Source organism: Hyla sarda, chromosome 3, assembly GCF_029499605.1.
Source record: "Hyla sarda isolate aHylSar1 chromosome 3, aHylSar1.hap1, whole genome shotgun sequence".
Lineage (NCBI taxonomy): Eukaryota > Metazoa > Chordata > Amphibia > Anura > Hylidae > Hyla > Hyla sarda.
The window spans coordinates 400,535,988-400,562,231 of NC_079191.1; the positions used below are offsets into that span (position 1 = coordinate 400,535,988).

Genomic DNA, 26,244 nt, shown 5'->3' on the forward strand with positions numbered 1-26,244 from the left:
TTTTTTTTTCAAAATGTGTTGGGTACCAAAAAAAAAAAAAAAAGGATGCAGTAGGGATGGAAATTTTTTTATTTAAGGACATTTTCATCTTTTATAATTAACTTTTCATTAATTTTAATAAAGTGTGTATGTGTGTTTCACGTTTTCTTTTCTCAATTTTTTTTCCCATTTTTTAGGTAGTGCTACTCCCAGCATGGACCAGTACTGTAGTAGTACCTGTACTAATAGACACATCACCCAGGTGTCAGTCCGGACACCCGGTGCGATCGTCCATAATATAGCAAAGATGCTGAGCGGCTCTATACAGCGCTCGCATCTCGGCTCTGTACTCCGGACGGCAAGGGATGGGAATAGAAAGTCACTCATTCATATTTTCCGCCCAGAGTGGTGATTGGCCGGATGGTTGCAGCCAATCACAGCTCTCAGAGCGAAATATGAATCAGCGATGTTCTATTCACATCACTGGCCGGAGTGTAGTGCAGAGATGCGAGCGCAGGAGAAAGCCGCTCCACATCTCTGCAATAGATAGGACGATCACAGCGGATGTCAGGAGTGATACCCACTGTGATCTGTCCTTAACTGCAGGTACTACACACTCTGCTCCATGTTGGGAGCTGTAGAACCTGCAGTTAAGGAAAGATCACAGTGAATGTCACTCCTGCACCCTGAATGTGAATGACAGCCGGGTCCTGCTGACGATCTTCTGAATTGCCCGTGGCAGCGCAGGAGATTGCAGAGATGTATGCATACGTCCCAGCGTGCGAACGTGTCAGGTGCTGGGACTTATGCATATGTCCCATAGCGGGAAGGGGTTAAAGCGTAGCTGTAATAGTGAAAAAAAAGTGATATGTTACTCATTACCTAATCCTGATCATGTGTTTAGGTGTCTAGGACCTATAAATCCCTAATAAATAGCATTTAAATGTTGCTCACTTGCTTTTTGTTCTTGCCTTGTGGAGGGGGCGTGTCCATCTCTCTCGCTCAGCCTGGCAGTCTGCTAATCACTGCACAGTAGTTTTTATGCATACATTTTCTATCTGTTCCTAGTACAGCTGGATGCTAATCAACATAGCTGCCATTGTGTGTGTCATTCAGCTTTCACAGACTCCTGAATGTCTGATCAGCTTCTTTTTCATTCAGGAGTCAGAGTAAGCTTTGGCTGTTCAAGCATGCTGGAAATTGTTGTTTTCCTTTGCAACAGCTGGAGCTACAGTGTTTGTAAAGCACTATGTTAGAGCAATGCTGACTTTAGCTGTTACAAAACTACAACTCCCAGAATGCCCACACATCCTTTGTCTGTAGTTTTGCAAGAGCGGGAGGCTACACAGCTCTTAAACAGAGTTTTACAAAGATTGTACCCCCAGCTGTTGCAAATCTACAACTCCCATAATGGAAGTTGTAGTTTAGGAACAGCTGAAGGCTGTAGTGGTGCAATGGTGATCTCCTATACTGGATACCAACACACTTTACGGCCTGTATCCAGTATGCTGCAAAATACAAAGTAGTCTGTCTGTATAAAGATAGATGAACCCTTAGTGGCGGCTATTTTCATTTTTTATTTTTTAGTAAAATTCAAATTTTTTTAAAATAAATGTATATTTTAAAAAAGTCATCTTATCAGTAGTACTGTGTCATACTGACAGTGCCTCTTTAACCCCTTAAGGACGCAGGACGTACTCAAACGGCCCCTTTTCAGAGTCCTTAAGGACTCAGGATGTCTGAGTACGTCCTGTCAAATCCCGGCCCCCCGCCGCTAGCCGGAGGGGAGCTGGTGCTCGATGCCTGCAGAAATCGTTCAGCAGGTATCGCGGCATATCACCCAGGAGGGTCATGATGACCCCCCATGTCGGCGATGGCCGCAGATCGCTGGACAATTCAGCCCAGCGATTTGCGGCAGATTCCGGGTCCATCGGGTCTCCAGTGACCCGGTGACCCGGAATTACAGGCTGTTCGGGGCAGTCTCTGACGGCCCCGAACAGCCATAGCCAGCAGGGGTGAGGTGGCACTGGTGCAACCTCACGATCGCCCTGATTCGTCGGCCTGTTTACCAGCCGACCAATCAGGGCACCTGCTGCGGTTGTCACTCCCGCAACCCACTCCGCCCCTCTTCCGGAGCACGTGAGCGGGTGCGGGACATGGACCCCGGGAGCTGGGGACCCCGATCCCCGGCGTCAATGTTGGGATCGGGGCCCCAGGAGCGGTGGCGGCGGCGAGGGACTGACCTGTGTCCCGGAGCAGCAGTAGGAGGTGAGTGACAGCCTCCTGCTGTTGCTTAGCAACAGCTCCCAGCATGCAAAAACTGCATGCTGGGAGCTGTAGTTATGCAACAGCAGGAGGCAGACCACCACAACTCCCAGCGTTCCCTTATGGGCATGCTGGGACTTATAGTTTTGCAACAGCTGGAGGTACATTTTTTTCTATGGAAAAGTGTACCTTCAGCTGTTGTATAACTACAACTCCCAGCTTGCACAATCAGCTAAAGTGCATGCTGGGAGTTGTAGTGGTGCATCTGCTGGTTGCATAACTACAACTCCCAGCATGCCCGTTGGCTGTCGGTGACTGCTGAGAGTTGTAGTTTTGCAACAGCTGGTTGTGAAACACTGAGTTAAGTAGCAAACCAGCGTGTCTCAGCTGTTGCATAACTACAATCCCCAGCATCCCCAGCCAAAGTAGTATGCCTCCAGCTGTTGCATAACTACAAGACCCAGTATGCCCTTCCGCTGTCCGTACATGCTGGGGGTTGTAGCTTTTGCAACAGCTGAAGGCACACTGGTTGCAAAACACTGAGTTTGTTACCAAAATCGGTGTTTCACAACCAGTGTGCCTCCAGCTGTTGCAAAACTACAACTCCCAGCCTGCACTGATAGACCGTACATGCTGGGAGTTGTAGTTTTGCAACACCTGGATGTTTCTCCCCCCCCCCCCCCCCGCCCCCCAATGTGAACGTACAGGGTACAATCACATGAGGTTTACAGTAAGTATCCAGCTGCAAGTTTGAGCTGCGGCAAATTTTCTGCCGCAGCTCCAACTGCCAGCGAGAAACTACTGTGAACCCCCTACACTAAGACACATTAAAATAAAAAGTAAAAAACACTACATATACACATACCCCTACACAGCCCCCCCAATAAAAAGGAAAAATGTCTGGTACGCCACTGTTTCCAAAACGGAGCCTCCAGCTGTTGCAAAACAACTACTCCCAGTATTACCAGACAGCCACTGACTGTCCAGGCATGCTGGGAGTTATACAACAGCTGGAGGCACCCTGTTTGGGAATCACTGGCGTAGTCCACCCCTATGCAATCCCCAATTTAGGCCTCAAATGCGCATGGCGCTCTCACTTTGGAGCCCTGTCGTATTTCAAAGCAACAGTTTAGGGCCACATATGGGGTATCGCTGTACTCGGGACAAATTGTGTTATAAATTTTGGGGGGTATTTTCTGCTATTACCCTTTTTAAAAATGTAAAACTTTTGGGAAACCAAGCATTTTAGGGAGAATTTTTTTTATTTTTTTACATATGCAAAAGTCGTGAATCACCTGTGGGGTATTAAGGTTCACTTTACCCCTTGTTATGTTCCCCGAGGGATTTAGTTTCCAAAATGGTATGCCATGTGTTTTTTTTTTTTTTGCTGGTCTGGCACCATAAGGGCTTCCTAAAGGTGACATGCCCCCCAAAAACCATTTGTCACTCCTTCCCTTCTGAGCCCTCTACTGCGCCCGCCGAACACTTTACATAGACATATGAGGTATGTGCTTACTCGAGAAAAATTGGGTTTCAAATACAAGTAAAAATTTTCTCCTTTTTACCCCCTTCAAAAATTCAAAAATTGGGTCTACAAGAACATGCGAGTGTAAAAAATGAAGATTGTGAATTTTCTCCTTCACTTTGCTGCTATTCCTCTGAAACACCTAAAGGGTTAAAACGCTGACTGAATGTCATTTTGAATACTTTGGGGGGTGCAGTTTTTATAATGGGGTCATTTGTTGGGTATTTCTAATATGAAGACCCTTCAAATCCACTTCAAACCTGAACTGGTCCCTGAAAAAAAGCGAGTTTCAAAATTTTGTGAAAAATTGGAAAATTGTTGCTGAACTTTGAAGCCCTCTGGTGTCTTCCAAAAGTAAAAACACGTAAATTTTATGATGCAAACATAAAGTAGACATATTGGAAATGTGAATTAAATTTTTTTTTATTTGGAATATCAATTTTCCTTACAAGCAGAGAGCTTCAAAGTTAGAAAAATGCAACATTTTCAAATTTTTCATCAAATTTTGGGATTTTTCACAGGGAAAGGATGCCCCACAAAAGTTACCACAAAATTTTACCACTATGTTAAAGTAGAATATGTCACGAAAAAACAATCTCGGAATCAGAATGATAACTAAAAGCATTAACCACTTAAGGACCAGGCCATTTTACACCTTAAGGACCAGAGCGTTTTTTGCAATTCTGACCACTGTCACTTTAAACATTAATAACTCTGGAATGCTTTTAGTTATCATTCTGATTCTGAGATTGTTTTTTCGTGACATATTCTACTTTAACTTAGTGGTAAAATTTTATGGTAACTTGCATCCTTTCTTGGTGAAAAATCCCAAAATTTGATGAAAAAAATGAAAATTTTGCATTTTTCTAACTTTGAAGCTCTCTGCTTGTAAGGAAAATGGATATTCAACATAAAACATTTTTGGGTTCACATATACAATATGTCTACTTTATGTTTGCATCATAAAATTTATGAGTTTTTACTTTTGGAAGACACCAGAGGGCTTCAAAGTTCAGCAGCAATTTGGAAATTTTTCACAAAATTTTCAAACTCGCTATTTTTCATGGACCAGTTCAGGTTTGAAGTGGATTTGAAGGGTCTTCATATTAGAAATACCCCATAAATGACCCCATTATAAAAACTGCACCCCCAAAGTATTCAAAATGACATTCAATAAGTGTATTAACCCTTTAGGTGTTTCATAGGAATAGCAGAAAAGTGAAGAAGAAAATTCACAATCTTCATTTTTTACACTTGCATGTTCTTGTAGACCCAATTTTTGAATTTTTGCAAGGGGTAAAAAGGAGAAAATTTTTACTTGTATTTGAAACCCAATTTCTCTCGAGTAAGCACATACCTCATATGTCTATGTTAATTGTTCGGCGGGCGCAGTAGATGGCTCAGAAGGGAAGGAGCGTAAAATGGTTTTTGGGGGGCATGTCACCTTTAGGAAGCCCCTATGGTGCCAGGACAGCAAAAAAAAAAACACATGGCATACCATTTTGGAAACTAGACCCCTCAGGGAACGTAACAAGGGGTAAAGTGAACCTTAATACCCCACAGGTGATTCACGACTTTTGCATATGTAAAAAAAAAAATGTTTTACCTAAAATGCTTGGTTTCCCAAAAATGTTACATTTTTAAAAAGGATAATAGCAGAAAATACCCTCCAAAATTTGAAGCCCAATTTCTCCCGATTCATAAAACACCCCATATGGGGGTGAAAAGTGCTCTGCTGGCGCACTACAGGTCTCAGAAGAGAAGGAGTCATATTTGGCTTTTTGAAAGCAAATTTTGCTCTGGGGGCATGCCGCATTTAGGAAGCCCCTATGGTGCCAGAACAGCAAAAAAAAAAAACAAATGGCATACCATTTTGGAAACTAGACCCCTCGTGGAACGTAACAAGGGGTAATGTGAACCTTAACACCCTCCAGGTGTTTCACGACTTTTGCATATGTAAAAAAAAACATTTTTTTTACCTAAAATGCTTGGTTTCCCAAAATTTTTACATTTTTTAAAAGGGTAATAGCAGAAAATACCCCCCAAAATTTGAAGCTCAATTTCTCCCGATTCAGAAAACACCCCATATGGGGGTGAGAAGTGCTCTGCTGGCGCACTACAGGTCTCAGAAGAGGAGGAGTCACATTTGGGTTTTTGAAAGCAAATTTTGCTCTGGGGGCATGCCGCATTTAGGAAGCCCCTATGGTGCCAGGACAGCAAAAAAAAACAAAAAACACATGGCATACCATTTTGGAAACTAGACCCCTCGGGGAATGTAACAAGGGGTAATGTGAACCTTAATACCCCACAGGTGATTCACAACTTTTGCATATGTAAAAAAAAAAAAAAATGTTTACCTAAAATGTTGGTTTCCCAAAAATTTTTGATTTTTAAAAAGGGTAATAGCAGAAAATACCCTCCATAATTTGTAACACAATTTCTCCCGAGTACGGCGATACCCCATATGTGGCCCTAAACTGTTGCCTTGAAATACGACAGGGCTCCAAAGTGAGAGCGCCATGCGCATTTGAGGCCTGAATTAGGGACTTGCATAGGGGTGGACATAGGGGTATTCTACGCCAGTGATTCCCAAATAGGGTGCCTCCAGCTGTTGTAAAAGTCCCAGCATGCCTGGACAGTCAGTGGCTGTCTGGTAATACTGGGAGTAGTTGTTTTGCAACAGCTGGAGGCTCCGTTTTGGAAACAGTGGCGTACCAGACGTTTTTCATTTTTATTGGGGAGGGGAGGGAGGCTGTGTAGGGGTATGTGTATATGTAGTGTTTTTTACTTTTTATTTTATTTTGTGTTAGTGTAGTGTAGTGTTTTTAGGGTACAGTCGCACGTGTGGGGGGTTCACAGTAGTTTCTCGCTGGCAGTTTGAGCAGCGGCAGAAAATTTGCCGCAGCTCAAACTTGCAGCCGGATACTTACTGTAATCCTCCGCCCATGTGAGTGTACCCTGTACGTTCACATTGGGGGGGGGGGGGGGGACATCCAGCTGTTGCAAAACTACAACTCCCAGCATGTAGGGTCTATAAGTGCATGCTGGGAGTTGTAGTTTTGCAACAGCTGGAGGCTCCGTTTTGGAAACGGTGGCGTACCAGACGTTTTTCATTTTTACTGGGGAGGGGGGCTGTGTAGGGGTATGTGTATATGTAGTGTTTTTTTTACTTTTTATTTTATTTTGTGGTAGTGTAGTGTTTTTAGGGTACAGTCACACGGGCGGGGAGTTCACAGTAGTTTCTCGCTGGCAGCTTGAGCTGCAGCAGAAAATTTGCTGCAGCTCAAACTTGCAGCCAGATACTTACTGTAATCCTCCGCCCATGTGAGTGTACCCTGTACATTCACATTGGGGGGGGGGGGGGGGGGAACATCCAGCTGTTGCAAAACTACAACTCCCAGCATGTACGGTCTATCAGTGCATGCTGGGAGTTGTAGTTTTGCAACAGCTGGAGGCACACTGGTTGTGAAACACCGAGTTTGGCAACAAACTCAGTGTTTTGCAACCAGTGTGCCTTCAGCTGTTGCAAAAGCTACAACCCCCAGCATGTACGGACAGCGGAAGGGCATGCTGGGTGTTGTAGTTATGCAACAGCGGGAGGCATACTACTTTGGCTGGGGATGCTGGGGATTGTAGTTATGCAACAGCTGGAGACACACTGGTTTGCTACTTAACTCAGTGTGCCTTTAGCTGTTGCAAAACTACAACTCTCAGCAGTCACCGACAGCCAACGGGCATGCTGGGAGTTGTAGTTATGCAACCAGCAGATGCACCACTACAACTCCCAGCATGCACTTTAGATGTTTGTGCAAGCTGGGAGTTGTAGTTACACAACAGCTGAAGGTACACTTTTCCATAGAAAGAATGTGCCTCCAGCTGTTGCAAAACCATAAGTCCCAGCATGCCCATAAGTGCATGCTGGGAGTTGTGGTGGTCTGCCTCCTCCTGTTGCATAACTACAGCTCCCAGCATGCCCTTTTTGCATGCTGGGAGCTGTTGCTAAGCAACAGCAGGAGGCTGTCACTCACCTCCTGCTGCTGCTTGATCGCCGCTGCAGGTCAGTCCCGCCGCCGCCGCCGTCGTCGCTCCTGGGGCCCTGATCCCAACATTAACGCCGGGGATCGGGGTCCCCAGCACCAGGGGTGCACGTCCCGCACCCGCTCACGTCCTCCGGAAGAGGGGCGGAGCGGGTGCGGGAGTGACACCCGCAGCAGGCGCCCTGATTGGTCGGCCGGGAATCCGGCCGACGAATCAGGGCGATCGTGAGGTCGCACCAGTGCCACCTCACCCCTGCAGGCTCTGGCTGTTCGGGGCCGGCTCTGACGGCCCCGATCAGCCAGTAATTCCGGGTCACCGGGTCACTGGAGACCCGATTGACCCGGAATCGCCGCAGATCGCTGGACTGAATTGTCCAGCGATCTGCGACCATCGCCGACATGGGGGGGCATAATGACCCCCTTGGGCGATATGCCGCGATGCCTGCTGAATGATTTCAGCAGGCATCGGGCACCGGCTCCCCTCCGGCTAGCGGCGGGGGGCCGGGAATGGACAGGACGTACTCCTACGTCCTCGGTCCTTAAAGACTCGGAAACGGGGGCGTAGGAGTGCGTCCATTGTCCTTAAGGGGTTAAAGGGTTAATATAAAAAAAAAAGAATTAATAAAAAAATACTGACTAAGGCTGCGTTCACATCACGATTTCTCCATCCGACTTGAGTACACGATTTAAAGGCAAAACAAGAGTCTTCGTATTATACTATTTAACTTCTTTACTGAACTTCAGCAGCAAATAGGTATGGTAAGTATAAAGACATTTTTTATACATGAAAACAGTAGATAAACATATAAACTAGGGTGCAGCCTAGAAGGCTGTCCATATCAACAATCAATCAGGTAGCATAACAAGTGATATCAGTAACTGTCACATATGTAACTTCCTTCTTCTTTGCTGCTCAGCAGTCAGACAAGGATAAGTAATTTTTCTCTCATATTATTTTGTTAATTTATATATATTTAAAAAATGTATGTATCAAATTAATTAATATTTATTTCTCTTCATTATTGTTATTTTGTCAATGTTTCACCCTTATTTTCACTATTCATATTTCTGTTTATTGCCTTATTCCATATATGTGTATTTATAGATACTGATCTCTACCTTATAATTTATCTTTTATATCCTACATCTTATTATACCCTAATTTCCTGTGTTTTTTCTCCCTGCTCAAATACATATTTTTTCCTTTATTATAATTTCCATATTTCGCCGTTTATCCACCATTCAAATTTCCCCCTTTTGGTCCCATCTTCATTGTTTTTATTTCTGTTTTTCATAGCCTCTTTTCATTCCCCCTGCACTCATAATCTTCTTACATCTATATTGCGTATTATCTTACCTTATTTCTTCACTGCGTCATCACCGCCATTGACTGTCTCGAGCGCTTTCTTCCTCACTGCCGTTTTTCCGCTCGAGCGCACGTCCTGGATCTCGCGATATCTGCTAACAGCGAGGTCCTCTCCTGTCAAATGTTCGCGGGCTCTGTCATTCTCCTCAGAGACGTCAGAGCCTGCGGACGCATTATGTGATTGTCTACAATTCATATACAGCTCGCTACTGATATACTGTATCATATCCTTTTTTACTAAAAACCCCCCAAAATCCCCTCTGTTTTTCCTCTATTGCTATCCGGTGACCACCCTGTGTATATAGATAAAAGTTCATTTATTTTACATACATTCTTATATACTTATATGAATTTTATTATATACTTTAATTCATTATTTATTCAATATTTAATTAATTCATCATTAGTTCATTGTAATTCATCTATTTACACATATAATTATTGAATTAAGTAAATTTTTTATTACCTTACTTATCTACAATATTTACATATTCCACTTATGTTACCGATATTTCTCCTTAATTAATTTTTTACAGCTCTCCTTTATTTATTTTTCCTCTATTCCCACATTTTATTTCATATTAAAAAATGTCTGAGGAAAATAGAACCAATGTGGCAGAAAATGCCTCTCATGAAAACATTCAATCTATAGCAGATGCTTCTGTATCAAAATCAATCCATATGGCGGTGCAATCAGCAGTTTCTGCACTGCAATCTTCCATTGAAAAGTCCTTCTCTATGGTCCTAGCCCGCTCTAACACTGTCCCCTCAGGAGCACTACCTCCTTTTACTCCATCCGACCAATATTGGTCTCCACAAGAGTCAGTGTCCCAACTGGCGAAAGGTTTCAAGGGTCCTGGTAAGGCTAAGTGCAAATCTCGCCATACCACATATGAGGGCCCATACCCCTCAAAACACCCCAAAACTTCTTCTGAAGTTCATATTGATTCCAATATATCTCAATCCTTGGACCCTAAACATGGTTCCGTTGCTAGTGGTACACACAAACCACACAATTCACCCTCTGCCCAAGAGGAAGCACAACCTATAAGGGCAAAGAAGTCAGCTTTGAGAGCAAAACCAGACTCCTTTAAGGTTTTTTCCTCTGAGAAATCTGAAGATTCCGACATACAGGATGTGGAAGAAATACTTTATGTATCAAATGAGGAAAGTTATTCCAATCATGAGGACCCTGCTACGCAGGAAGACACTTTAGTGACTGAAACGGGGGAATCCTATTTCGACCCCTCACTCATATGCCACCCAAGATCTGGGGAATGGCTACCGAATACAAAAGTGGCAGAATTTCTAGCCACATGGGCAAACAAATCTTTGGACCGCCCATCTCGTAGTAAGCTTAAGGCCGAGAGCCCTCGTCCCACTTTACCCAACAATGCCTCCTGCACTCCTGAGCTGGACCCACTTCTATCCAAATTTATTTTCAAGACTGGAAAGAACCCTAAAGAGGTGTGGATAGAAGCTTTAAATCTTGCCAGGATAAATTGATGGATCTTCTTGGTCCACTGACCAAAATCTTAGACTTGGCCGATGAAGCATCAACTTCCAACACCTCGGTTGATACCGAAACATTAAAAGGCTGGGCTCAACGAGCCATTTGCTTATTTGGCAATGCCAACTCTTCCCTTTCAACAGAAAGGAAAAGATCTATTCTTTTGAAGATAGATCCACAGTTGACAAACTTAGCTACTGTGGAAACTCCTAATCCCACCAATGGAATGTTCTTTGGTGAAGATTTTATTAGAGAACTAAATAAGTATGTATGACTTTTCTCGTCCTTAAATAAGGTACAAGTATCGATGAAAAAGGTATTCTCCCAAAGAATTTTTGGGAAGGCCGGAAGAGAACGGAACCGCTCTTCCGGCCGTTTCTCTCAATCAAGATATTATAGAGGTTCCTTTGCCCAACCATCTACACAATATGGAGGACCCTCCACTGTCTCCACTCCTTTTTTCCCATACAGGAGCAGATCATGGCGCTCACATGGTCAGAGAGGATACCCTCGTTCCAGAACTCCAACAGGTAAGTCCACCTCTGTCTTCTTTCCAATACATCCCATTAGGGGGCAGACTCCTTTATTTTTCTCAAAATTGGACTATGATTACAACAGTCTCTTGGATACTAAACACTGTCAAGGGTTATCAAATAAAATTTGTCACCCATCCAGTCCAATATTATCTTCCTCATCCAATTCAATTTTCCCTCTCAGGCAAAATTCTGATAGATCAGGAAGTCAAGGAACTTGCTTCCAAACGGGCAATAATTCCTGTTCCCTCCAGTTCCCCAGGCTTTCTAAGCATTTTATTTCTTGTCAAAAAGAAAGACGGAGGTCACAGACCAGTGATCAATTTAAAAATATTGAACAATCTGGTTATTTATCGCCACATCAAAATGGAGGGCATACATCTCTTAGGAGATTTACTACTAAAACAAGATTGGTTAGTAAAAATAGACCTAAAAGACGCATATCTAACAATACCAATTCATACCTCATCTCAACCTTTCCTTCAATTCCTTTGGAAGGATCAAAAATGGCAGTTCACTTGCCTTCCTTTCGGTCTTTCATCGGCTCCTTGGTGCTTTACAAAACTACTGAAACCAGTGGTTGCTTCTCTCAGGAGTCGCGGGGTTCACCTTATGATTTACCTTGACGATATCCTTCTCATGGCTCAATCAAAAGAGTTACTTTTGATTCACATGAATTGGACATTATCCCTTTTACAACATCTCGGTTTCCTCATAAACTTGAAGAAATATGTTCTGATCCCATCTCAAGAACTAGAATTCTTGGGCTTCATGATCAATACTCAACTAACCACTCTAAGCCTTCCTCCGAGAAGATTGAAAACCATTTGGAAAGAAATCCGTCAAGTTCTCCGCAAAGATCTAATATCTCTGAGGACTATAGCTCAAATTGTGGGTCTCCGCCTCCATTCAAGCCATCTTTCCAGCTCCTCTTCATTACAGAGCTCTTCAACGTTTGAAGATTCGACACCTGAGATAAGGTCTAGGCTATTCCCACGAAATTCCCCTTTCTTTGGAAGCAAAAGAGGAACTTCTTTGGTGGCTCACTCACATAGAACCGTGGGACGGGGAAACGATTATCAATCCGAATCCAGACATCATTATGGAATTGGACGCGAGCCTTTCAGGATGGGGTGCTCATTGTGGTCCCCATCAGAATCTCTCCTTCACATAAACTGTCTAAAACTACTTGCGGAATTTTTTGCCTTAAAAAGTTTTTCAAAAAAATTCCTCCCATTGTTGTATACTTCTTCGTATGGACAACATATCCGCTGTCCAATACATCAATTATTTGGGAGGTACTACTTCAAAAATTCTTGCAGATTTTGTCAAGGATTTTTAGCATTTTTGTCTGGACAGGAATATCATCCTGAAACCGGAATACCTGCCGGGAATCTCCAATTCGGTGGCAGATTGGTATTCTCGATATCTAGCAGATTGCAGCGACTGGAAACTTCATCATCAAACTTTCCAATCGATCAATTATTTGTGGGGTCCACTTCATTTGGATCTCTTCGCTTCCTGTCTCAACACCCAATTACCTCTGTACTTCAGTTGGCGCCCGGACCTGGAAGCTCTAGGCGTGGATGCCTTTCTTCAATTTTGGCCTCAGAAGACGTTATACACCTTTCCTCCTTTCAATCTCATTCCTCGAGTTCTCTTTCAAACCTCGATTTAGAAATCCACACTTGTTCTCATTACCCCACTTTGGCCAACTCAACCTTGGTTCCCTCAACTTTTACATCTTCTCATAGATTTCCCTCATCTCCTCCCTTCTTTTCAGAATCTCCTTCTGGATCCTCAAGGGAATTGTCATCCTCTAGTTCTTTCCAACCAACTACCTCTGGTTGCATGGTTAATTTCAGGTCGTCAAGATCTGACCTCCAATTTTCAAAATCTACTCAGGACATCCTCTCCGATGCTTGGGCCCCAGGTACCAAATTGGCTTACAGATCAGCCTGGAAACTTTGGTCTCATTGGTGCGATAGACGACATCTGGATCCCTTACAAGCATCTATTTGTCATATCCTGAACTTCTTATCGGCCTATTTTGACGACGGTAAAGCATACAGAACCATTAACCTTTATAGTTCAGCTATCTCTTCTAGACATCCTCCTATAGATTCTATTCCTATTGGTAGACATCCTTTAGTCTGCCAATTATTGAAAGGCATTCGCTTTCGTAGACCTCCTCTACCTAAATACACTTCTACTTGGAATGTGAATACTGTTTTAGATATGTGCACTTCATGGGAGGATAATGATTCATTACCTCTAAAATTTCTCTCTTAAAACTTACCACTCTTTTATGTCTCATTTCTGTCAAACGAGTTTCTGACGTTAAATCTCTTGACATTTCCCCTCAGACAATACACACCGCAGGGAGTTGTATTCTCTATACATCGACGTACCAAAACAAATCTTCAATCTGTCTTTTATCCTTCTTTTCCTCATCACGAGAAACTCTGTGTTGTCCGGTGTCTTCGCTCTTATGAATCTAAAACCGAATCTCTCGGATCTTCTTCCTCTTCTCAATTATTGATTTCATTCTGTAAACCTCCTGCACCTTTTTCTACTCCCACTCTAGCCAGATGGGTTAAACAATCCATGCATCTAGCTGGCATCGATACTTCAAAGTTTACAGCCCATTCTACTAGAAGTGCTGTCTCCACTAAACTTTTCCAATCCGCGGTTTCTCTTTCAGCTCTACTTAAAGCTGCCAATTGGTCTTCTGATTCTACTTTTAAAACCTTTTATTTTAGACCAATCACATGTATCTATGTTATTATTATAATTATCGTTTATTCTTACTAGTTAAATTATTAAATATGTATAATATTCTTTTTATGCCTAGCTTTGAACTAGCATAATACGAAGCGTCTTGTTTTGCCTTGAAATTGAGAATTTTCCTATCCTTGGTGAAGGAAAATATAGATTTTAATAAAAACAAGACGCGAGTATTATCCCTCCCAGAATCCATCCCTTTAATTATTTCTTCTCTTTTCAGCTCAACAGTGATCAATTCCTCTCCGACCTTCATGACATTCCTTACTCGTTGAGATGTTACGTCTTCTCTCCGACTGTACATTATCTTCAAGTTCTATTCGACATTTGATCCGGTTTATTCACTTCAACTGATTCTACTTCGCAAAGAAGAAGGAAGTTACATATGTGACAGTTACTGATATCACTTGTTATGCTACCTGATTGGTTTTTTGACATGGACAGCATACTAGGCTGCACCCTAGATAATGTTTATCTACTGTTTTCATGTATAAAAAATGTATTTATACTTACCATACCTCAGTGGCGTTGCTAGGGTTGGTGTCACCCGGTGCGGTAGAAAATGGTGTCACCCCATACCCCCCCCCCCCCCCCCCAGCACGTTTTAAGCCTGTTGTGACAGACACCACTGTTGTAGCGCATTGTGAGAAATTCCAGTATAATAATCAGATATACCAGTTGCCACAGAATAGGAAAGTGTTAAAGAAGTTTTCACCATTTAAATATACAGCTCCGAGAATTACTTAAAGGGGTACTCCACTGGAAAACATTTACTTTTATATCAAATGGTGCCAGAAAGTTAAACAGGTTTTTTAAATTACTTCTATTTAAAATCTTAATCCTTACAGTACTTATCAGCTGCTGTATGCTCCACAGGAAGGTGTGTAGTTCTTTCCAGTCTGACCACAGTGCTCTCTGCTGACACCTCTGTCCATGTCAGGAACTGTCCAGAGCAGGATAGGTTTGCTATGGGGATTAGCTCCTACTATGGACAGTTCTTGACATGGACAGAGGTGTCAGCACAGAGCACTGTGGTCAGAAAGAAAATAAATTAAAAAAGAAAGAACTTCCTGTGAATCACTTATACAGCAGCTAATAAGTACTGGAAGGATTAAGATTTTTAAATAGAAGTAATTTACAAATCTGTTTAACTTTGTAGCACCAATTGATTAAAAAAAATGTTTTCCAGTAGAGTACCCCTTTGAGCAGTGGTGAGGTTATGCTGGGAGTTGTAGTTTCACTCACCATAACTGTAGAACTTACAAGTGACTACAGCTCTGAGAGGACACAGAGAGGAGAATGTACAATGATATCAGTGACTACAGGTGACGTCTTCTCTATAGTGAGGAGGATACACAATGATATCAGTGACTACAGGTGACGTCTTCTCTATAGTCTTCCCTTATCTAATTCAGATGGTACATACCGCCTGGTCCAGCTAAAACTTCTGTCTGTAGAATGTGACGCCCAGACGTCTCCTCACTATGTCAGCGCATTCTCATCCTCTATATGAAAACAAGTATTATTATAAACCTGCCAGACACTGTATCCTCTAAATATAATACTACTATACACTATAGTCTTTGATTATAAACCTTCCATACACCATACCCACTGAATATAATGCTACCACACACTGTACATTCTAAATATTATACCAACACATACTGTACACTCTGAATATAAATCTGCCACATACTGTACCCCTGAATATAATACCACCACACACTGTACCCTCTGAATATAATACTACCACACACTGTACATTCTGAATATAATACTACCACACACTGCACCCTCTGAATATAATACTACCACACACTGTGCCCTCTGAATATAATACTATCACACACTGTGCCCTCTAAATATAATACTACCCCACATCTGTACATTCTGAATATAATACCATCACATACTGTACCCTCTAAATATAAATCTACCACATACTGTACCCCTGAATATAATACTACCACACACTGTACATTCTGAATATAATACCATCACATACTGTACCCTCTGAATATAAATCTACCACATACTGTACCCCTGAATATAATACCGCCATACACTGTACCCCTGAATATAATACTACCACAAACTGCGCCCTCTGAATTTAACGTTGCCATACAGTGCATCCTCTGAATATAATACCACAACCGCAGTAACACCCCTCAACATCCGTTAGCTGATGCTATTACCAAGGGAGGGGGGTTTTGGTGGTGTTGCTAGTGGATGATGGGGGGTGCTACTACTGGGGGGGTGTTGCTGTAGGATGATGAGGGTGCAACTGGCCATCCCCCCTGGCAGTATCACCCCCATCATCCATCGGCAGGATCATCCTCCTGGCAGGAGCACCGCCATCATCCACCATCAGGATCTGCTGATGGAGGTGCTACTGCTGGGGGGGGGGGGGTGTTGCTGGTGGATGATGAGGGTGCTACTGCCAGGGGGAGCATTAGGTAGGCAGCAGTTCCCCCACTTTAGGTAGGCAGCAGTTCCCCCACATTAGGTAGCATATTTTCCCCACATTAAGCAGCATAGATTCCCCACATTTGGTACGTGTTCCCCCACATTAGGTAGCAATTCCCCACATTAGGTAGCACAGATTCCCCACATTAGGTTGCAGTTTCCCCACATTAGGTAGCATAGATTCCCCACATTAGGTAGCATAGACTCCCCACATTTGGTAGCACAGATTCCCCACATTAGGTAGAAGTTTCCCCACATTAGGTAGCAAAGACTCCCCACATTAGGTAGCATAGAATCCCCACATTAGGTAGCATAGACTCCGCACATTTGGTAGTAGTTACCCCACATTAGGCCGCAGGTTCCCTTGCAGGTTCCCCACAATGGGTCAAAGTCTCCCCACATTAGATTGCTGTTTAACCCCCCCACCCACACACACACACACAAAAAAAAACACATACAACACAGAGAGACACACACAAAAACACACACACAGTCAGAGAGAAACACTCACAGACACACACACAGTCACAGTCACACACACAGTCACAGTCACACACACACAGTCCCACACAGTCACACACACACAGAGTCACACACACACAGAGTCACACACAGAGTCACACACACACACACACAGAGTCACACACACACAGAGTCACACACACACACACACACACAGAGTCACACACACACACAGAGTCACACACACACACACAGAAAATAAGGCATTCTTGGCACACCAGAAGGCCTCCTACATAATTCCAATACAAGAAATGATTGTGGGCAGGGGTGTAGCGCTCCTGGGTCCCCCTGCAACACACACAGACACACACACAGTCACATACATACACACACACACACAGAGTCACACACAGTCACATACAGACACACACACACACACATACATACACAGTCACACACAGACAGTCACACACAGACAGAGATAGAGACAGACAGAGAGACAGACACACACACTCACCCATCCAGCGCAGCGATCCTTCTCTCCGGGCACCCTGCGAGTGACGTCACTGACGTCCCATGCGGTGGTGCTGACGGACTGGCGCACAGCGGCGATGAAGGGCGGGGGGAGGATGGGTGCTGACGGGCGCACAGCGCAGGTGAATGCTGTTGGACGGGCGCACAGCGCTGGTGAATGCCGGGGGGGTGCGGTTGGACGGGCGCACAGTGCTGGTGAATGCCGGGGGGGGGGGGGGGTGCTGCCGGTGACCGGGGGTGTCGGTGGAGCTGGGGAGGGGGGTGCTGCGGACCGTCTTGGTGTCACCCCATTAGGTTGGTGTTACCCGGTGCGGCCCGCACCCCCCGCACCCGGGTCGCAACGCCACTGCCATACCTATTTGCTGCTGAAATTCAGTAACGAAGTTAAATAGCATAATACTCGCGTCTTGTTTTTATTAAAAAGGATAGGAAAATTCTCAATTTTATAACTTAAAATCGTATATCAATTCGGATATATTGACCTCCATAAAAAAATCGGATCAATTACACACATCCAATTTGATCCACATCCGATTTCCCACGATTTTTGTTCGCGTCTGAAATCGAGTTTGACCACGATTTCAGACCTGAACAAAAATCGTGTGAAATCGGATGCGGATCAAATCGGATGTGTGTAATGGATCCGATTTTTTAATGAAGGTCAATATATCCGACTTGATATAAGATTTTATATGATTTTAAGTTATAAAATCGTTTACTCAGGTCAGATAGAGAAATCGTGATGTGAACGCAGCCTTATCAAAAAGGAATTTTAATCATATAACCCACAACTATCATTTAGTTCTGGTTTTGAGCAAACTATCATGTTGCAATGCCACCATGACCACCAATAATGCCCAAACATGCTAAGTATGCCTTTTTTGATGGCCATACAGTGCTTAAATGGGTACTCCAGAGGAAAAACATGTTTTTCATATCAACTGGTGCCAGAAAGTTTAACATATTTGCAAATTATTTCTATATAAAAAATCTTCCAGTACTTATCAGTTGCTGTATACTACAGAGGTATTTGTGTAGTTCTTTCCTGTCTGACCACAGTGCTCTCTGCTGACACCTCTGACCATATAGGGAACTGTGCAGAGCAGGAGAGGTTTGCTTGGAGTACTGTTATGCTCAAACCCTTCCTTTCTGCAGATGATTTTGCTCTGCAACACTGCAAATATTCAAGAGTATTCAAGAGAGAATTGCAATGGAAGAAATTAACAGCAGACAGATCCCAGAAGCTCACAGATGGTACAAAATGTTTAGGGACATCAGTGTTGCCAAAGGTTGTGTAACCAGGTATTAGGAAAGGTGCCTTTAATTCTGTCCATGTCATATACTATGTTTATTCTTTTTCATTTAAACACTTACATGCACGTGAACAGGTCCACTCCTTTTATTGAATGTATGTGGACATGCTATTAAAATATTTTAAGGATACAAAATTATTTATTTCTGTACACAAACAGAAGAATACAGCAGCACGCTGCTAGCACAAAGATACAAATAAAACATGGAATGCTATATTGCTACAATGAAAAATTGAGGTGCTTCGCTCACCATTTGGCCAAATAGTGTGGACCATCCCACCGTGATAAGGTGACCTCATTGGGACGGACCCTACCCTACTGTGAATGTGCCTCTGTGCAGTCAGTTACCAGGATTGTAAGGTCCGAGACATTAAGCCCCTTATAAGATGGGTGGGGTGCAGGAACCAACATGGAGGTAGCCACTCCCCCATATATATGACACAAAAAAGGATAAGTTGGCCAGCACATACTGATACCAAACTATTGCATGGACCTGGCATTCGGGTGCATGCTGTTAGGATAAATATACACAAACAGGAGAATATAACAGCACACTGCTAGTACAAAGATACAGATAAAACATGAAATGCTATATTGCTACAATGAAAAATTGAGGTGCTTCGCTCACCATTTGGCCAATAGTGCAATAGTTTGCTATCAGTATGTGCTGGCCAACTTATCCATTTTTGTGTTATACATATGGGGGAGTGGCTACCTCCATGTTGGCTCCTGTACCCCACCCATCTTATAAGGTGCTGGATGTTTCAGACCTTACAAGGCTGGTAACTGACTGCACAGAGGCACATTCACAGTGTAGGGCCCGTGCCAATGAGGTCACCTTATCGCGGTGGGATGGTCCAAACTATTTGATGAGTGAGCGAAGCACCTACATTTTTCATTGTAGCATTATAGCATTTCATGTTTTCTGTATCTTTGTGCTAGCAGTGTGCTGCTGTATTCTCCTGTTTGTGTATATTTAGCCTAGCAGCGTGCACCTGTATTCCGGGTCCATGTAATAGTTTGGTATCAGTATGTGCTGGCCAACTTATCCTTTTTCCTTTATTTCTGTAGATACTGACTTTTTTTATTTTAAATACTTACAGGTGCTTATAATGTTGGCCACATATATATATATATATATATATATATATATATATATATGCCTTACACAGACTAGGACAGTGTTTTTCAGCTGGTGTGCCGGGCCCTTCTGTAGGTGTGCTGCACACCTAAGGGTGCTCATATACTGCAATCTGTCTGCTGCCATGATCTTTGTTAAAATATATTCCCCATTCTCCTGTGCCTGCATGATGGTTGGACAACTTCTGTAAGGTGGCGTCCCATGGAGAAGCATGTGATGGTACATGTAACTCTGACCCCTCTCCACTGCACCTGCGCTTCTTGTTGAGCGCAGTGTAATGCTATAGAGGAAGCGGAAGAACGGTGTGTAATGCCATCTTCTGAACAGGGAAGTCATCCAGCCAACACATGGTTGTGGGGGAACAAAGCTACATTTTTACAGAGAACAGGGCCGGAGAGAGGGTGCAGTACGCTACAAGTAAGTGCTACGCTACATACAGGGGGCAAACTACCCACAGGAGCAAACCGCTTACATGGGGGTTATACCAACAGGGGGCAAACTAGCTACAGTGGGGTCTACCTACTAAGGCCAAACTACTCTCAGGGGGATCCTACCTACAGAGGAAAACTGCCTACAGGGGGCACTACTTACAGGTGACATACTACTTATGGGGGGCCGAGTAGTTGTGCTCCATGGTAAAGGATGACCCAAAACAATTATATAGTTAGTACATTTGAAAAAAGAACATATGTCCATCAAGTTCAAGGAAGGAATTGAAGGGAAGGGGTATGGTTGAATGAAGAGGATATATGTAAAGACTAATTCTAGTCTTTAAATATGTGCAGCAAAAAGTAGGTAATAAGTATACTATCAGTATATGCAAAATAACAAAAAAGCACATTCATTAATGGCAATGTTATGCTAAAGTTCTAAAAATAATGGTGTGCTTCCCATGCTGCTTAGCTCTGGCGCATCTTGTGCAGTCAGTGAATTGATCTACTAATTGCAGCAGAGAAAGGCTCGGCATAGCTCCATGACAATACTCTATGACAATACTCTATTAAGTCGTCCATTCATACAAGATAATAATTATCTGCTCATGTCTTGGAGCTATATAATGCACACAACTCCTGGCTGCACAATTCTTTACCTAATCTCTGGTCAATATGTTAAGATAACATGGCAGATCAGAATGATTCCAGAAAGTTGAAGTCATAATCAATGGGTCTAGAATGATATAAGATCCAAAACAACCAAGGAAACTCCATTCCATTGATTATAATTCATTATTATACATTTTAGAGTATTATTTTAATACTTTAATCGAGTTGTTATTAGTGGTAAAACCTTAAAGGTGTACTCTGCCCCAAGACATCTTATCACCTATCCAAAGGATAGGGGATAAGATGTCTGATCGTGAGGATCCCGTCGTAGGGGATCCCCGCAATCTCGGGTGCAGCACCTTAGACATCCATTGCATCCTAACTCAATGATTGGCGATGCGGGGCCAAGGCTCGTGACATCAGAGTCACGCCCAGCTCGTGATGTCTCGGCCATGCCCCCTCAATGCAAGTCTATGAGAGTTGGTGAGACGACCGTTACGCCCCCTCCCATAGACTTGCATTGAGGGGATGTGGCCGTGACATCACGAGCGGGGCACGGCCGTGATATCATGAGCCTCCGGCGCTGCACCCGACGCTCTAAATGAACGCCGGGTGCCGCAGGGAGATCACGGGGGTCCCCAGCGGCGGGACCCCCCCCAATCAGACATGTTATACCCTATCCTTTGGATATCCCCTATCCTTAGCGATGGGTTCCTATGTGGTTATGAATGACTTGGCTGTAGGAAAGGTTGGCTGGTGTACCATGCACTGTTTCACTCTATTAAAATCCCCTTATATCAAAGTTATAGGGTACTTGTCAAAAACATGATCAAATAATGTAAAATATTATGCAGCTCACGCTGAACTAAAATTACCGAGGTGTCTGAAATATACACTACTGAATACTGAAAAGAAAAATCTTCAGACGTTTTAGGTAAACCCGAGTGTAGTGTAACGTTACTGGGAAAATATGTAGTCCTTGCAACATTCACGTTTCAGAAGACAGGAACTCCGGTGGATGTGGATCCGCTGGACCTGTGTGGCAGATGACTCAGATCGTACCAGGGAGCGGAGTCTAAGGTGCTGCTGGTTTTCACCAGAGCCCACCGCAAAGCGGGATGGACTCTCCCTGGCAAGGCTCGACCACACAGGTGGCTGAGGAGATGCGAAGCACAGGAGGAATAAGACAGCTGGTAGTCAGGATAGCAGAAGGTCAGGGCATGCAGCAAAGTAGCGTAGTCAGGATGTAGCAGGAGGTAGGAAGGCAGGTGGCAGAGGAGCAAGGTCAAGTCACAGAGCAAAGGATCAGATACACGGTTAGGCAACTTTCAGGAATGCTTTCTCTCAGGCACAAGGCAACAAAGATCCGGCAGGGAAGTGAGGAGGATGGAGGAATTTATCAATGAGCCACAGGTGAATTACACTAATGAGCGCACTGGCCCTTTAAACCTTAAAGCTCCGGTGCGCACACGCCCTAGGAAACAGGGACACGCGCGCTGGAGAAGAGAGGCAGAGGCTGGGGCAGGAGAAGCACCAGGTGACTAGGACTAGGACTAGGGCTCGCATGTAGGCGCATCCCGTGATGCGAGTCCCAGCCACAGCAGCAGCCGGTAACAGGACCATGCAGTCACGGTCAGCGTGTGCGGCCGGAGCACATAACATAACAGTCCTAAATAAAGTCAGAAATATAGAACAAAGGTGGTGCGCGCCTGGTGCAGATTGTCAATGGGAAAGAAGCTGAGAGTAGATGGATAAGGATGGCACCTTACCAAGTTGTGTTATGCTGAGGGCACAACATCTGTATGTGCCTATAAATGATGATCCGCAGCCACCAGGTCATTTCGGTTCCAATCACAAGTCACTGATATAAAATCCCCAAGGAAGACCAGCATGTGCCGGGAAAGGACCATCAGTCGGGGCGCAGGATCAGTCGAAACAATTGAGACCAAGGTCCAAAAGTAATTGGTGCTTTATTGAGGAGATATGCAATGCATTAAAAAGCGTTTCCAGCCAGGACCGGGCTCTCCGTCAGGTCCCTTTTCCTCTTTAAAGTAAGCTGATAACAGTTTCCAACTGTTGGGATCCCCAGAGAATAGTTGTAATCTACCGGGGACTAAATTATTTCCTTTACAGCGCCACCACAGGGATTCAGAGACCATTACATTGTACCCATTGAAATCATGGACGGACCTAATGGATCCTTTAATGACTGAGATGCTCCTGAATAAGGGGGCACCTACAATTAATTCAAATAAGGTTTTAAAATGGTTCTTTCTAAACCAGATCCCCTGTCAAAAAGGGGTTAGATGTTAGTAGTGTTGCCACCTGGCCGGTATTTTACCAGCACAGATGGTATTTTCGCCGCCCTGCCGGTATTTTTACATTAAAAGTACCGTCCATGCAATGGCTGGTATTTATCCAACCAATCCGCCAACTCCCAGAATGTTGCACCATATACTATACCAGTGTTTCCCAACCAGAGCGCCTTCAGCTGTTGCAAAACTACGACTCCCAGCATGCCAGGACAGCCAACGGCCCGGCCTCTAGAGTTGTTAGAGGCCGGGCCCAACCCGCTATGTGGCCCTGCATTATAGAAAGGGAAAGGACTTAGGACGTACCGGTACGTCCTTGGTCCTTAACAGGTTAATCTCATTATGCTTTTTCAACAGTGATATAAAATATTGAACCAAGGCTGGGTTCACAGCACGTTTTTCCCCATACGGGAGCACATACGGCAGGGGAGAGCTAAAAACTTGCGCTCCTGTATCCCTGCGTATGCAGTCCCGTATGTAATTCATTTCAATGAGCCAACCGGAGTGAACCGGTCGGCTCATTTTTCCCCGTATGCGGTTTTCTACCATACCTAAAACCATGGTTGACTATGGTTTTAGGTACGGTAGAAAACCGCATACGGGGAAAAATGAGCCGTCCGGTTCCCTCAGGTCAGCTCATTGAGATGAATTACATAAGGGACCGCATACGGCAGAGATACGGGAGCGCAAGTTTTTAGCTCTCCCCTGCCGTATGCGCTCCCGTATGGGGAAAAAAGTGATGTGAACCCAGCCTAAGCAGCAAGAACAATGAGAAAAACAGCAACAAGGTATCCTGTCAGCAGGGATAATCCAGGGGTGAGAGGGGTACCGGATTCCTGAAGGATTGCACTGTGTGAACCTGGTGCTGGGCTCCATCTCTGATACCCTCACGCTGGAGATATAGGTCTTCTGTAGTTTTCTTTAATCCTGTTAATACTTGTCTCGGAAGCTTTCTGCTCAATGGATTTAATAGATTTTATCAAAGCGTGATGGATTAAATCTACACGAAGGGTTAGTAACACCGGAATCCATATGGTAACATAGGCATTGGTGGCCATGTTTTACTGTTACAGGAATGGGAAAATTATATTGCAATACTGTCTGTGAAAAATGCTTTGTTTTTATTACCACTGAAGTCAATGAAAAAATGCAACATACTGTACATTCTGAAATTCCTTTATTTATTTATTTTTTTCTAATTTTCTTATGTTGCGGCCTTGTGCTAAAATCAACAAAATTCAAGTTTACCCTACGATTCTGCACTAAATACCCCACAATGAGGTAAATTAATTTAAAAACAGAATGTTAGATATTTTAGCAAATTTATTAGAAAGCAAAAACTAAAATATTGCATTGACATATATTGACAGATTGACATAAGTATTCAGACCCGTTACTCAGGACTTAGTTGAAACCCCTTCGGCAGAGATTCTAGCCTCCAGTCTTCTTGCAGATGAGGCTATAAGGTTTACACACCTAGACTTGGGGATTTTCTGAAATTATTTTCTCTTAATCTCTGTCAGATTGAAAGGAGACAGTCGGTGGAAGCCGTTTTTTTTTTTTAGCTTTCTCCAGAGATGTTCGCTTGAGTTCAAGTTGGGGCTCTGTCTGGGCCCCTCAAGGACATTTACACAGTTTTCCCTAAACCACTCTCCTGTGTTGTCTTGGCTGTGTTTAGGGTCACTGTCTTGTTGGAAGGTAAAGCTTCAACCCAGTCTGAGGTCCTGAGTGCTCTGGATCAGTTTTCATTAAGAATATCTCTCTACTTTGCTCTTTTCAGCTTTCCCTCAACCCTGACCAACACCCACACAGCCTGATGCTGCTTCCACCATGCTTTGTTGTAGGGATAGTATTGGGCAGGTGATGGGCAGTGCCTGGTTTCCTTCAGATATAACACTTAGAATTGAGACCAGAAAGTTTAATCTTGTTTCTTACAGTCTGAGAGTCCTTTAGGTTCCTTTTTGCATACTCCAGGCATCTTTCATGTGTCTGTTACTGAGACTTCTTTCTGGCCACTCCACCATAAAGGCTGCAGTGAAAGTTTCTCCCATCTAAACACAGGATCTTTGAAGCTTAGCCAGAGTGACCTTTGGGTTCTTTCTTAGTGAGCGTCAGGGGTTTCCGGTGTTAAAGTCAGTTTTCAGGGATAGATCTAGGTAAAGATTCTGGGCATGCTTGTTAGGGTCAAAGTTTGTTTCTAATCATAGTTCACCTGCTTTTAATACTGCCATCTTCATCATTCATTTCCACCATCATCACTTTTATTTATTGTGGAATTACTATACTTGTGGTGAGGGTGTTGGAAGGGCAGATGGTATTAACCCTTAGTGTTTGTGTCGCCAGGGCGTGGTTATCCTCTACACCACCCGAGGCATGGTCGCTGGTTCCTAGGCTAGGCGTGGGGCAAATAATCACTCCGATGCAAGGTCATGGAACAACAGCACTTTTCTGAGGCAGACAGATGGTAAAGTGTTTACAGCTCAGTTCAGGCCCAAGGAGGTGCTCAGTGAACTTTAGGGAGCTTGTAGGCTCGCTGGGACTTATTACAGACTTGGACTGACTTGTGCAACCCACGCTGACTTGAGCAATTGACACTTGACTATCTTGACTAAGCTTCTCCCCTGTATTTGTGCTTACCAGGCTTTGACCTTCACCTGCAGTGGTTACTGGTGGTAGATGCGTGGCTGCGTGGTTAGGCCTTGGTCTTCCTCAGGAACACCAGACAACAATCAGGTCTTCACTTGACTATACCTCAACTTCATCTGAACTGACTAGCGCCTCCCAAGTATGTAAGGGAGCAATATGGAGATGTCCCATTGATCACCAACAAGTCACCTGTTCACTTGCACCTTCCTTGGTAACAAAGGTCTGAACAACAATATTTAAAGTCACAAGTACCTCAAAAGAGTAACCAGCATATAGCATAATACATTATTAACACTTTAGAGTCTGTAGGAGGGATGTGAACCCA

At 43.7% G+C, this 26,244-nt stretch overlaps 1 long non-coding RNA gene across 1 annotated transcript in view; it reads left to right on the forward strand.

The window, feature by feature from the left end:
* LOC130362925 (uncharacterized) overlaps positions 1-14,445 on the forward strand; it is a 36,327-nt gene extending 21,882 nt beyond the window's left edge. Inside the window, exon 3 of the long non-coding RNA XR_008891633.1 lies at positions 14,223-14,445. This is a non-coding gene — a long non-coding RNA (uncharacterized LOC130362925). The remainder of the gene's footprint in view (positions 1-14,222) is intronic.
* The last annotated feature ends 11,799 nt before the right edge of the window (positions 14,446-26,244 follow it).